The sequence below is a fragment of the Triticum dicoccoides genome, chromosome 7A, assembly GCF_002162155.2.
Source record: "Triticum dicoccoides isolate Atlit2015 ecotype Zavitan chromosome 7A, WEW_v2.0, whole genome shotgun sequence".
In the NCBI taxonomy this organism is placed as follows: Eukaryota; Viridiplantae; Streptophyta; class Magnoliopsida; order Poales; family Poaceae; genus Triticum; species Triticum dicoccoides.
Genome location: NC_041392.1, coordinates 186,130,787 through 186,145,870, shown reverse-complemented (window position 1 = coordinate 186,145,870; position 15,084 = coordinate 186,130,787).

Sequence of the window (15,084 nt, the reverse complement as noted above, 5' to 3'; positions counted from 1 at the left end):
GCCGGCACTTGAAGCGCTCTTGCTCGACGGTATCCTCAGGCACGACAAATTTATCATCGTCGAGGCTTGCCTCGTCTTTGGAGGGAGGCATGTAATTATCATCCTCCGCCTCTCCATCTGCCGCTCTCTCGGGAGGGCTGGCTTCTCCATCCTCCTGCTCTAAATCTTGCTGGAGGGGATTGTTGTCATCTTCGGCACTGTCCGGAGTGCTATTATCTCATGTGTCGGTATCACCACTTTTGCTTTGGCGAGACTTAGAGCGGCGCCGCTGACGTTGGCACTTGGGTTGCTTCTCGGAGGGGTCATCTCCACTGTCCCATCGCCATTGCCTTCTTTGGGTGTGTCCACCATGTATATATCATATGATGAGGTGGCTGCCCAGTGCCCTGTGGGCAGTGGTTCCTGTTCGTCTCCCGCATCGTCGTCTATACCGTTGATGTCTTCGGAGTCGAAGTCGAGCGTGTCGGTCAAATCATCGACAGTGGCTACTAAGTGGGTGGTTGGTGGGCGGCGAATTTCTTCACCATCCGCATCCCAATCCTGCCGGACATAGTTCGGCCAGGACTCTCCTGACAAGGAGAGATACCTTAATGAGTTCAGTATGTCGCCGAAGGGCGAGTGCTGAAAGATATCGGCGGAGGTGAACTCCATGATCGGCGCCCAGTTGGATTCAATAGGCACGGGCGCAGGCGGTTCGGAGTCCGTGGCCGGGGAAGAATCCGGCAGTTCGGCGTCACGGCTCCCATGAATGGTAAGGTTGATACTCGGCTCGATCGCCGCTGAGAATACGGCCTCCGTGGCGGGGTCTATCCACCCGTCCATGGATGGCGCAATTGGCTCCGAATTAAGGGTCGGAGCAGTTGCCGGTGCGGTCTCCTGAACACTGTCCGATGATAGAGCTAAATCATGCTCAACGTGACCATGTGGCGCACTCGGCAGGGGCTCGAATCCGTTGAAGATCAAGTCTCCGCAGATGTCGGGCGTGTAGTTTAAGCTTCCAAACCTGACCTGGTGGCCAGGGGCGTAACTCTCGATCTGCTCCAGATGGCCAAGCGAGTTGGCCCGTAGTGCGAAGCCGCCGAATACAAAGATCTGACCAGGGAGAAAAGTCTCACCCTGGACTGCATTGCTATTGATGATCGAAGGAGCCATCCAACCTAATGATGATGACATAGAGGAACTCTCAATGAAAGCACCAATGTCAGTGTCAAAACCGGCGAATCTCGGGTAGGGTGTCCCGAACTGTGCGTCTAAGGCGGATGGTAACAGGAGGCAGGGGACACGATGTTTACCCAGGTTTGGGCCCTCTTGATGGAGGTAAAACCCTACGTCCTGCTTGATTGTTCTTGATGATATGAGTAGTACAAGAGTTGATCTACCACAAGATCAGAGAGGCTAAACCCTAGAAGCTAGCCTATGGTATGATTGTATGTTGTTCGTCCTACGGACTAAACCCTCTAGTTTATATAGACACCAGCGGGGGCTAGGGTTACACAGAGTCAGTTATAAGGAAGGAGATCTACATATCCATATTGCCAAGCTTGCCTTCCACGCCAAGGAGAGTCCCATACGGACACGGGACGAAGTCTTCAATCTTGTATCTTCATAGTCCAACAGTCCGGCCAAAGGATATAGTCCGGCTGTCCGGATACCCCCTAATCCAGGACTCCCTCAGTTCTCATACTTTTTCATCATATCATCCATGCTAGTTTATTTCCTTTTATGCTTTCTTCTTGTGTGTTTAATAAACCTTAAGAAAAACCAAAAAAAATTAGTTGTAGCTTTTAATTAATTTACTTTCCATGCTTGTAGTAGTAATTAAAAAGAAAACCCAAAAATATTTCATGTTCTTCTTTTGCTTGTTGGGAGCTTTCCCGTGTAAATAGTTTTATTTCTTTTCTTTCTTTGGGGGTCAGTAGGAGAAGACCATAATTAAATTGTTGAAGTAGCTCTTATATGCTTTATTGTTGATTTAACCAAGAGCCCATACTGCTTTGTCTTCTCCTATTTATTGAATGCTCGCAGATTCCAGCTTAGTCCAGTGCACGTGCACTCTTATTATTATTCACATTGTTCGGTCGTGCAAGTGAAAGGCAATTATGATGATATATAATGGACTGACTTACATGAGAAAAGCTGGTATGAACTCGATCTCTTTTGTTTTTGTAAATATGATAAGTTCATCGTTCTTGATTCAGCTTGTTATGAATAAACATGTTTGCAATGACAATTAGAGATCATAGTTTCTTGTGCCACGCTTGATTAGCTATGAGTTATAATGGTTTACCTTGCGTGCCAGCATGCTATTCAAATGGTTATGATGTGGTATGATAGGGTGGTATCCTCCTTTGAATGATTTAACTGACTTGAGTTGGCACATGTTCACGCATGTAGTTGAAACAAATCAACATAGCCTTCACGATATTTATGTTCATGGTGGATTATATCCTACTCATGCTTGCATCCAATATTTATTAATTTTAATGCATGTACATGGCTGTTGTCGCTCTCTAGTTGGTCGCTTCCCAGTCTTTTGCTAGCCTTCACCTGTACTAAGCGGGAATACTGCTTGTGCATCCAATCCCTTAAACCCCAAAGTTATTCCAGATGAGTCCACTATAGCTTCCTATATGCAGTATCTACCTGTCGTTCCAAGTAAATTTGTATGTGCCAAACTCTAAACCTTCAAATAATCATCCCGCTTTGTATGCTCGAATAGCTCATGTATCAACTAGGGTTGTTTGTATCTTCCATGTTAGGCGGGTTATTCTCAAGAGGAGTGGACTCCGCTCCTCACTCACGAGATAAATGGCTGGTCACCGGGATGCCCGGTCCCGTGCTTTATGCAAACTAAATCAAAATAATTGCAAACAAAACTCCCCCTAGGACCTGATGTATGTTGGAGGCACTCGTTGTTTCGAGCAAGCCATGGATTGATGTTTGTTGGTGGTGGGGGAGTATAAACTTTACCATTCTATTTGGGAACCGCCTATAATGTGTGTAGCATGGAAGATATCGCCATCTCTTGGATGTTATGTTGACAATGAAAGTATACCGCTCAAAATATTATTCACATCTATTTCAAAACCGAGCTCTGGCACCTCTACAAATCCCTGCTTCCCTCTGCGAAGGGCCTATCTATTTACTTTTATGCTGAGTCATCACCCTATTATTAAAAAGCACCAGTTGGAGAGCACCGCTGTCGTTTGCATTAATTATTGTTAGTTTACATTGGGTGTGACTATGATTGGATCTCTTTTACCATGAATTATAATGCCTAGTCAGTCCTTGATCTTTAAAGGTGCTCTACATTTATGTTTTGCAGTCTCAGAAAGGGCTAGCGAGATACCATCTTGTTATATCATATTATGATTGTTTTGAGAAAGTGTTGTCATCCGAGATTTATTATTATGGCTTGCTAGTTGATTATGCTATTGATATGGGTAATCATGAGACCTGAGAATTATTGCAAATATGGTTAGTTATAATCTTTGCTGAAAATTTGAATGCTAGCTTGACATATTTATAACAACAAGAGCAAACAGAGTTTGTAAAAGTTTTTCTTTATTTCTTTCAGTTTGTCAACTGGATTGCTTGAGGACAAGCAAGGGTTTAAGCTTGGGGGAGTTGATATGTCTCTGTCGTATCTACTTTTCCAAACACTTTTGCCCTTGTTTTGGACTCTAACTTGTATGATTTGAATGGAACTAACCTGGACTGACGCTGTTTTCAGCGGAATTGTCATGATGTTGTTTTATGTGCAGAAAACAAAAGTTCTTGGAATGACCTGAAACTCCACGGAATATCTTACAATAAATAACAAAAAATCCTCGCCAAAGATGAAGACTAGGGGGCCCACACCCTTGCCACGAGGGTGGCCCCCCCTAGGGCGCGCCCCCTACCTCTTGGGCCCCCTGGAGACCTCCCGACTCCAACTACAACTCTATATAACTGCTTTCGGGGAGAAAAAATAGGAGAGAAGAAATCATCGCGTTTTACGATACGGAGCCGCCGCCAAGCCCTAAAACCTCTCGGGAGGGTTGATTTGGAGTCCGTTCGGGGCTCCGGAGAAGGGGATTCGTCGCCGTCGTCATCATTAACCATCCTCCATCACCAATTTCATGATGCTCACCGCCGTGCGTGAGTAATTCCATCGTAGGCTTGCTGGACGGTGATAGGTTGGATGAGATTTATCATGTAATCGAGTTAGTTTTGTTAGGGTTTGATCCCTAGTATCCACTATGTTCGGAGATTGATGTTGCTATGACTTTGCTATGCTTAATGCTTGTCACTAGGGCCCGAGTGCCATGATTTCAGATCTGAACCTATTATGTTTTCATCAATATATGAGAGTTCTTGATCCTATCTTGCAAGTCTATAGTCACCTATTATGTGTTATGATCCGTTAACCCCGAAGTGACAATAATCGGGATACTTACCGGTGATGATCGTAGTTTGAGGAGTTCATGTATTCACTATGTGCTAATGCTTTGTTCCGGTTCTTAAAAGGAGGCCTTAATATCCCTTAGTTTCCATTAGGACCCCGCTGCCACGGGAAGGTAGGACAAAAGATGTCATGCAAGTTCTTTTCCATAAGCACGTATGACTATATTCGGAATACATGCCTACATTACATTGACGAATTGGAGCTAGTTCTGTGTCACCCTATGTTATGACTGTTATATGATGAACCACATCCGGCATAATTATCCATCATTGATCCGATGCCTACGAGCTTTCCATATACTGGTTTACGCTTATTTACTTTCCCGTTGCTATTGTTACAATCACTACAAAATACCAAAAACATTACTTTGCTTTCGTTACTCTTTTGTTACCGTTACCATCACTATCAAATTACTTTGCTACTAAACACTTTGCTGCAGATACTAAGTTTCCAGGTGTGGTTGAATTGACAACTCAGCTGCTAATACTTGAGAATATTCTTTGGCTCCCCTTGTGTCGAATCAATAAATTTTGGTTGAATACTCTACCCTCGAAAGCTGTTGCGATCCCCTGTACTTATGGGTTATCAAGACTAATTTCTGGCGCCGTTGCCAGGGAGGGTAGGACAAAAGATGTCATGCAAGTTCTTTTCCATAAGCACGTATGACTATATTCGGAATACATGCCTACATTACATTGACGAATTGGAGCTAGTTCTGTGTCACCCTATGTTATGACTGTTATATGATGAACCACATGCAGCATAATTATCCATCGTTGATCCGATGCCTACGAGCTTTCCATATACTGGTTTACGCTTATTTACTTTCCTGTTGCTATTGTTACAATCACTACAAAATACCAAAAACCTTACTTTGCTTTCGTTAGTCTTTTGTTACCGTTACCATCACTATCATATTACTTTGCTACTAAACACTTTGCTGCAGATACTAAGTTTCCAGGTGTGGTTGAATTGACAACTCAGCTGCTAATAATTGAGAATATTCTTTGGCTCCCATTGTGTCGAATCAATAAATTTGGGTTGAATAATCTACTCTCGAAAGCTGTTGCGATCCCCTATACTTGTGGGTTATCACTAACCGATGCCTCCAGAGATTACCTGGATAGTTGTGCTGGTTTTGTTTTCAGGGAAAGAACACCGGATGAAGCTGAAATTCTATTGAATAATATGTTGGCAAATGAAAATAATTGGACACCTCCGGAGCCAATTCCTGAGCCTATTCTTAAACCAACTCCGAAGAAGAGGGGTATTCTATTTCTCAGTCCTGAAGATATGCAAGAGGCAAAGAAATCTATGAAAGAAAAAGGTATTAAAGCTGAAGATGTTAAGAATTTACCTCCTATTGAAGAAATACATGGCCTTAATTTATCGCCTGTTGAAGAAACATATGATCCAAATCCTTCTCCTATTGAAGAAACTCATGGTCTTGATAACCCAACACAGGTAGTAAAGGTAAATTCTCTCTATAGATATGATAAAGCTGAAATCCCATTAACTAAATTTGCTAGCACATGCTTAGATGAGTTTGATAAATTTATGGCTAAGCAAGAAGATTTTAATGCTTATTTTGGTACACAATTGAAATACAATTCAAATATGCTTGAACACTTGGGTGATTATATGGCTAATGTCAAAGGTGAACTTAAACTTATTAGTAAACATGCTTCTATGGTTACCACTCAAGTAGAACAAGTACTTAAAGCTCAAAATGATTTGCTCAATGAATTGAATAGTAAGGATAATGATAATGTTGTAAGAGTTATGACTAGAGGTGGTAAAATGACTCAAGAACCTTTGTATCCTAAAGGCCACCCTAAGAGAATTGAGCAAGATTCTCAGAGAAATAATATAGATGCACCTAGTTCGTCTAAAAAGAAGAAAAAGAAAAATGATAGGACTTTGCATGCTTCTAGTGATCCTATTGTTGGATCACCTGAGAATCCAAATGATATTTCTATTTATGATGCTGAAACTCAATCTGGTAATGAACCTGAAACTAGTGGTAATGTTAATGATAATGTTCATAGTGATGCTCAACCTAGTAATGATAATGATATAGTAATTGAACCTGCTGTTGATCTTGATAACCCACAATCAAAGAATCAACGTTATGATAAGAAAGACTTTGTTGCTAGGAAACATGGTAAAGAAAGAGAGCCTTGGGTTTAGAAACCCATGCCTTTTCCTCCCGAACCATCTACAAAAAAGGATGATGAGGATTTTGAGCGCTTTGCTGAAATGATTAGACCTATCTTTTTGCGTATGCGACTAAATGATATGCTCAAAACCAATCCTTATGCTAAGTACATGAAAGATATAATTACAAATAAAAGAAAGATACCGGAAGCTGAAATTTCCACCATGCTTGCAAATTATACTTTTAAGGGTGGAATACCGAAGAAACTTGGAGATCTCGGTGTACCTACTATACCATGCTCCATTAAAAGAAACTATGTTAAAACTGCTTTATGTGATCTTGGAGCCGGTATTAGTGTTATGCCTCTATCTTTATATCATAGACTTGATTTGAATAAGTTGACACCTACTGAAATATCTTTGCAAATGGCTGATAAATCAACTGCTATACATGTCGATATTTGTGAGGATGTGCCTGTTGTAGTTGCAAACGTTACTATTTTAACACACTTTGTTATTCTTGATATTCCCGAGGACAATAGTATGTCTATTATTCTTGGAAGACCCTTTATGAATACTGCAGGGGCTATTATTGATTGTACTAAAGGAAATGTCACTTTTCATGTTAATGGTAACGATCATGCGGTACACTTTCCGAGGAAACAACCTCAATTTCATAGTATCAACTCTATTGGAAAAATTCCATCGATTATATTTGGAGGTTTTGAATTTCCTCTTCCTACTTTCAAGAAGAAATACGATATTCTTATTATTGGGGATGTGCATATCCCCGTTGAGGTAGCATAGTGTTATTCGAAATTTCTCCGGTTCCATGTTATTCGGAATGAGTTCGTTAACAAGACTTGATCAACCTTGTTAGTGGATTCCTTTTGATGATCTTGAGATGGATGAAACTAGAAGGCACAACCTTCTGTACCCCACTTTTACTTTCTGTTATTTATATTAAATAAAATAAAAACAAATATTTTTCTGTCGGTTATCTGATTATCCGTGCAATATAAAAATACCTTGAAAATAAAAGTGCTCCAAATGCCTTGAAATTTAAATATGATTTTTTCTAGAATATTTGAGAATATTTGGCACTAAGAACATAGCAGGGTGGGTCAACCACCTGCCCACGAGGGTGGAGGGCGCGCCCTACCCCCTGGGAGCGCCCCCTGCCTCGTGGGCCCACGGTGGCCCTCCTCCACTTATCCTTTCACCCACACACTCCTTCTTCCTCCCTCAAACACGAATAACCAGCTCAAACCCGAGTCCAAGCTCGTTTTGCTACCATTTTTGATCTCCTTGCTCAAAGAACCTCTCACAAAACTGCTTGGGGAGATTGTTCCTTGGTACATGACTCCTCCATTGGTCCAATTAGTTTTTGTTCTAGTGCTTTATTCATTGCAAATTTTTGCTGCTTAGGTGACCCTGTTCTTGAGCTTGCATGTCAAATTTATATGGTTCCAAGTAGTTTTGATGCATGATATAGGCTCTAGGCACTTGTAGGCGTAGTTGCTATCAATATTATTGAGTTTGGTTTACTTTTATTTTGAAGTTACTAAAAATTTCAGAATTTTTTAGAAAATGATGAGGAGACTTTTGAGGGGCTCATCGAGCCAAAGCTCAAAGGAAAAGGCACCGAAGCCTAAGTATAACTTGCCATGCACCGCGGAGGTTCGGGCGTGTGAATGCCTTCTGAAGATTTTTTGAGAGCAGCCAGGATTTATGAAGATTTTCATGAATTGGCTAAGAATGCAGGCCTTACCGCTTTCCTCCATGACCAATGCGATCAGTATCTCGTACTCACAAATATCTTTGTGCCAAACTTTCATTTCCATTCTAGGAGCTCACCACCTATGGTGGAGTTTTATTTATATGATAAGCATAAGGAGATGTCACTTTATGATTTGTGTCGGGTTGGTTTAGTCCCTTTTGAGGGAAAGACAGAAGAACCACATCGCGATGATGTGGAGGGGTTTATTGATACTATCACTGTAGGGGAAACAAGGAAGGTTTTTGATGCACGAATCACTAGCATACATTTTCCTGTTTTACGTTATTTTGCATTATTTGCTAGTCGTTGCTTAATTGGTCGCGGAAACTGTGGAAACCTTAGTATCCCTGATATTATTATTTTGCTCCACGGTTTATATGGTGATAACTCTGTTAGTATGGGCAGCATTATTGCCAAACGGTTAAGTCTGAACCGTACAAAGGGCCCCATCTTTGGAGGCATCTATGCTTCACGCCTAGCTCCAAATTTTAACATACCTATTAGGCATTATGAGAAGGAAGAAAAAAGTGTTGCCTCGTGTTTATCTAGATTATAAAAGTATGGTGGCACATGATTTTATTGTTAAGAATAGGGAAGGAGAGCTTAAATATCAATTGTTCTTCAATAAACATCATCCTGAGACTATTACACTGCCTGCTCCTTTGTTTGATTTATCTGTAGGCCAGTACCTTGTTCCGTTGAAGGCTATTCATGCCTACCGGAACCCTGCACCAGCAATGGAGCCAGAGCCGGAATGACAGGTTGATCCTTCAAGACAGTCTAACTATCGGTGGGATCCGAAGATGATTGTCAGTCAGTGGCAATCGGAGTCTTCCTCTTCTTCTTCTCAGTACAACCCCAACTACTATTATGGATATCCTCCAGGCCAGCCGTGGCCATAGACCAACTTAGGCCAAAAGCCTAAGCTTGGGGGAGTACGTATTTCCCACCGACATTACATTTATGTTCACACACTCATTGCTAGATGTTGGTGCTCATACTTTTTCATTGTATCATCCATGCTAGTTTATTTCCCTTTTATGCTTTCTTCTTGTGTGTTTAATTAACCTTAAGAAAAAACCAAAAAAATTAGTTGTAACTTTTAGTTAGTTTAATTTCCATGCTTGTAGTAGTAATTAAAAAAGAAAACCCAAAAAGATTTCCTGTTCTTCTTTTGCTTGTTGGGAGTTCTCCCGTGTAAATAGTTTTATTTCTTTTCTTTACTTTGGGGGTCGATAGGAGAATACCATAATTAAATTGTTGAAGTGGCTCTTATATGCATTATTGTTGATCTGACAAAAGAGCCCATATTGCCTTGTCTTCTCGTGTTTATTGAATGCTTGCAGATTCCAACTTAGTCCAATGCATGCGCACTATTATTATTATTCACATCGTTCGGTCGTGCAGGTGAAAGGCAATTATAAAGATATATGATGGACTGACTGAGATGAGAAAAGCTGGTATGAACTCGACCTCTTTTGTTTTTGTAAATATGATTAGTTCATCGTTCCTGATTCATCCTATTATGAATAAACATGTTTGCAATGATAACTAGAGATCATAGTTTCTTGTGCCATGCTTGATTAGCTATGAGTTATAATGGTTTACCTTGCGTGCCAACATGCTATTGAGATAGTTGTGATGTGGTATGATAGGGTGGTATCCTCCTCTGAATGATTTAAGTGACTTGACTTGGCGCATGTTCACGCATTTAGTTGAAACAAAATCAACATAGCCTTCACGATATTTATGTTCATGGTGGATTGTATCCTACTCATGCTTGCATTCGGTGTTGATTAACTTTAATGCATGTTCATGACTGTTGTCGCTCTCTAGCTGGTCGCTTCCCAGTCTTTTGCTAGCCTTCACCTGTACTAAGCGGGAATACTGCCTGTGCATCCAATCCCTTAAACCCCAAAGTTATTCCATATGAGTCCACTATACCTACCTTTATACGGTATCTACCTGCCGTTCCAAGTAAATTTGTATGTGCCAAACTCTAAACCTTCAAATAAATATCCTGTTTTGTATGCTCGAATAGCTCATGTATCAACTAGGGTTGTCTATATCTTCCATGTTAGGCGGGTTATTCTCAAGAGGAGTGGACTCCGCTCCTCACTCACGAGATAAATGGCTGGTCACCAGGATGCCTAGTCCCATGCTTTATGCAAACTAAATCAAAATAATTGCAAACAAAACTCCCCCTGGGACTCTTGTTAGTTGGAGGCACTCGTTGTTTCGAGCAAGCCATGGATTTATGCTTGTTGGTGGAAGGGGGAGTATAAACTTTACCATTCTGTTTGGGAACCGCCTATAATGTGTGTAGCATGGAAGATATCGCCATCTCTTGGTTGTGATGTTGACAATGAAAGTATACCACTCAAAATATTATTCACCTCTCTTTCAAAACCGAGCTCTGGCACCTCTACAAATCCCTGCTTCCCTCTGCGAAGGGCATATCTATTTACTTTTATGCCGAGTCATCATCCTCTTATTAAAAAGCACCAGTTAGAGAGCACTGCTGTCATTTGCATTCATTATTGTTAGTTTACATTGAGTATGACTTGACTGGATCTCTTTTACCATGAATTACAATGTCTAGTCGGTCCTTGGTCTTTATAGGTGTTCTGCATTTATGTTTTGCGGTCTCAGAAAGGGCTAGCGAGATACCACCTTGTTATATGTAGCGACCAGACCTCAAATAGTCTGATCTCTGTGCATCAGTGTCATCCCTGGATCAGTAATGCTGACACGCACAGTACTTGAAGGATTTATAACAGAGTAGCAATCACACACTTATTACATCGACTGTCTCAAAAGGTAACTTATTACAAATAATATGGCTTAAGGCCATCTAATAACGTAACAGTGGAAGGCTTGGAAGATAAGCGAGTCCATCAACTCCAACGGCATCACTGAGTATAGAACCACGACCTAATGGCACCTTACTTGTCGTCTGAAAAGTCTGCAACATGAACGTTGCAGCACGAAAACAGGTCAGCACATGGAATATGCTGGCAATGTAACACATAGAGAGTAATGAACAGAAATAGGCTATACTACATGCATATATGGCTGGTGGAAAGCTCTATGGTTACAGTTTTGCGTAAAGCCAGTTTTTCCCTACTGCAAAGGAATAAATTTTATTTAACTATCATGGTGGTTGTTAAACATTGAGAGTGTAGACACCCTCTCAATCCCAATTAAGCAACATCATTAAAACCCAACAAAATTAATTAAAGTAACATGATGAGATTCATATGATAATCCAAGTACTAGATACTCAAGACTGTCCATAACCGGGGACACGGCTAACCATGATTAGTTTATACACTCTGCAGAAGTTTGCGCACTTTTCCCCACAAGACTCGATCTCCTCCGTTGGGATTCTTGCACTACATGGTGTTTGAGAAACGGATAACCGAGACATAGTCTTTCAGAAGCGCTGGCACCTTATGATCGGGTAGACCGTTACACCTACTTTCCCCTACATATGCTAGTCTACCACTGTAAGAGTTCGTACAACTTAATCAACTATGCTAGAGCCCATAGTAGCTTGTGGCTGCACATGTAAGTTTCTAGTATGAATAATCTCATGATCCCTTTGAGCCTGGGTGGCAGTCCATAAAGAAAAACAGGCAATGGCTGGAATACCCAGGTGCCTCAATCCACCTAGATATGTATTAAAGTTGCCACCTTAAATAAACCATTAATTAACAATCTCACATCTGTCATGGATACACTCACCCAATCCACGTCTACTAGCATAGCATGGCAATATAAGCAAACGTAGAAATAACTACCAAGGGTTTGATAATAAAACAGGTAATAGGTACTACCTCATCTACTTCCCAAAACCCACAATTTAATTAGATCCTAATCATGCAATGTTTGGGGATTGATCTAATGCAACAAAACTGGGTACTAAGAGGTATGATCAAAGTGTTACTTGCCTTGCTGATGATCCATGAAACCTAGAGATTCGAAGTAGCAAGCGGCGCACTCCAGGTACTCTATCTCAAACAAACAAGCATACAATAATCACTCATCTAATGCATAGGTAAAACTCAAATAAGAGAACTAACCAGAAAGTTCAACTTAAGAACTCCGGTTTGCAAAAAGAAACAAATCAAACGAAGCAACGAAAGTCAAACGGCGAAAGAAACAAGCTTCGTTTACTCATCTGGATCTAAGTAAAATTTTACAGAAGCAAAAACTTGTTTGAGTTGGTTAAAAGCAAAGAGGGTTTCAAGACGAAACTCTAGGCGCTTGAATCGCCCGATTCTGATAAATGAACGAAAAGTTATACTAAAACGAAAATCGGATCAGAAATTGCGATTGAAAATAATCACGGAAAATCCGAGAAAAACAAAAACGGACGAACAGCCTAACGAACGAACGTTCGCTGCCTGCGGCTAAATGACGAAAACCATTCGTTAAAACGAACGTACGGACGAACGTCCGCTAAATAACTAAACCGAAAAAACCGATCTAAAAAAATAAACCGGGTTCCTAAAAAAATAAACCGACGGTTTTCTCTTGAAAACCGCGGCGGCGACGGGGTCTACTTCCGGCGGGTCAACGGTGGCAGTGGGTCAACAGGCGGCGGCGGCGGTCGGCTCCGGCGGGGCGGGTGGCTCCGGCGGCAGCAACGGAACGGGCGGCTGCGGCGGCGGCAACCGGCGGCGGCACAGATCGCGCGCGGCGGCGGCGGCTAGCTAGGGCGGCGGTGGGGCTAGGGTTTGGGGTGGGCTCGGGCGCTATATAAAGGGGGCGGGCCAGGGGAGTCCTGGCCGAATACGGCCCGAGGTCGGTTCGCGTTTTTTTCTAAAAAAACATTACGCGCAGAAAAACAAATAAAAGAAATACTAAACGAACTCCGAAAATCCCGAAATAAATTTTATCTGACTTCTAAAATCAAGTCGGACAAGGTGAACATTTATTTGGGGCCTAGATGCAATTTTGAAAGACGCGCATTTTTCCTAAATTCAAATAAAATAGCGGAAAACTCCAAAATAAAATCTTATTTGATTTTTTATTAAATCCTCAATATTTCTTTATTTTGGGATAGGCATTTTATTCCCTCTCACTTATTTTTATAACTGAAATAATTGAAGATAAAATAAATAAAATCAAATGATCCTATTTTCAAAATTTGAGAAAACTCAAATATGAAAATAATGAAATCCCCAACTCTCTCCGTGGGTCCTTGAGTTGCGTAGAATTTCTGGATCAGGCCAAAAGCAATAAAATATGATATGCAATGATGATCTAGTGTATAACATTCCAAATTGAAAATTTGGGATGTTACAAACCTACCCCCCTTAAGATGAATCTCGCCCTCGAGATTCGGGTTGGCTAGAAAATAGGTGAGGGTGGTCCTTGAGCAAATCTTCCTCTCGCTCCCAGGTGGCTTCATCCTCGGTGTGGTGGCTCCACTGAACTTTAAAAAACTTGATAACTTTGCTGCGGGTTGCTCGGCTGGCATAACCGAGAATCTTAACTGGTTTCTCCTCATAGGTCAAATCACCTTCCAACTGAATTGCTTCCAACGGCACTGTATCTCTCAGCGATATATCAGCCATCTCTGCATGGCACTTCTTCAACTGGGAAATGTGGAACACGTCATGAACTCCTGACTATCCTTCGGGCAACTCTAATTTGTAAGCAACTTCTCCCATACGCTCCAAAACTTTGTATGGTCCCAGAAAATGTGGCGCTAACTTTCCCTTAACTCCAAAGCGCTTAACTCCTCGAAGCGGGGATACACGAAGATAAACTCTATCTCCGACTTTGTAAACCGTCTCCTTGCGTTTAGAATCTGCATAGCTCTTTTGCCTGGACTGGGCTACCTTGAGCCTATCGCGAATCAACTTCACCTGCTGTTCAGACTCCTTAATCAAATCCCGTCCAAACAACTGGCGGTCTCCAACTTCATCCCACGACAATGGTGTTCTGCACCTTCTTCCGTACAAAGCTTCAAAAGGGGCCATCTTGAAACTGGATTGATAACTGTTCTTGTAAGAGAACTCTGCATACGGCAAATTGTCGTCCCAACTAGATCCATAATCTAGCGCACAAGCTCTCAGCATATCCTCCAAAATCTGATTGACTCTCTCGGTCTGTCCATCTGTCTGCGGATGAAAAGCTGTACTGAACTCTAGCCTGGTACCCAAAGTTTTGTGCAACTGATTCCAGAACTTTGAGGTAAACTGAGTTCCTCTATCTGATACAATGCTCCTCGGAACTCCATGCAGACATACGATCCTGGTCATGTATATCTTAGCCAACTTGGCACTGCTGTAAGTAGTCTTCACTAGAATGAAATGAGCTACCTTCGTCAAACGATCGACTACAACCCATATTGAGTCATAGCCTGAACGGGTCCTGGGTAATCCCATGATAAAGTCCATGCCTAGCTTATCCCACTTCCATTCGGGTATCGGCAATGGTTGTAGCAACCCTGCTGGCTTCTGATGCTCTGCCTTTACTCTCTGACATACATCACAAACTGCTACATACTCCGCAATATCCTTCTTCATTCCGGTCCACCAGAAAGTATCCGTCAAATCCAAATACATCTTGGTATTTCCTGGGTGAATCGAGTATGGTCAATCATGGGCCTCTTGCAGAATCAACTTCCTGATCTCCGAATCGTTAGGCACATAAACACGGTCCTCGAACCATAAGGTATCGTGCT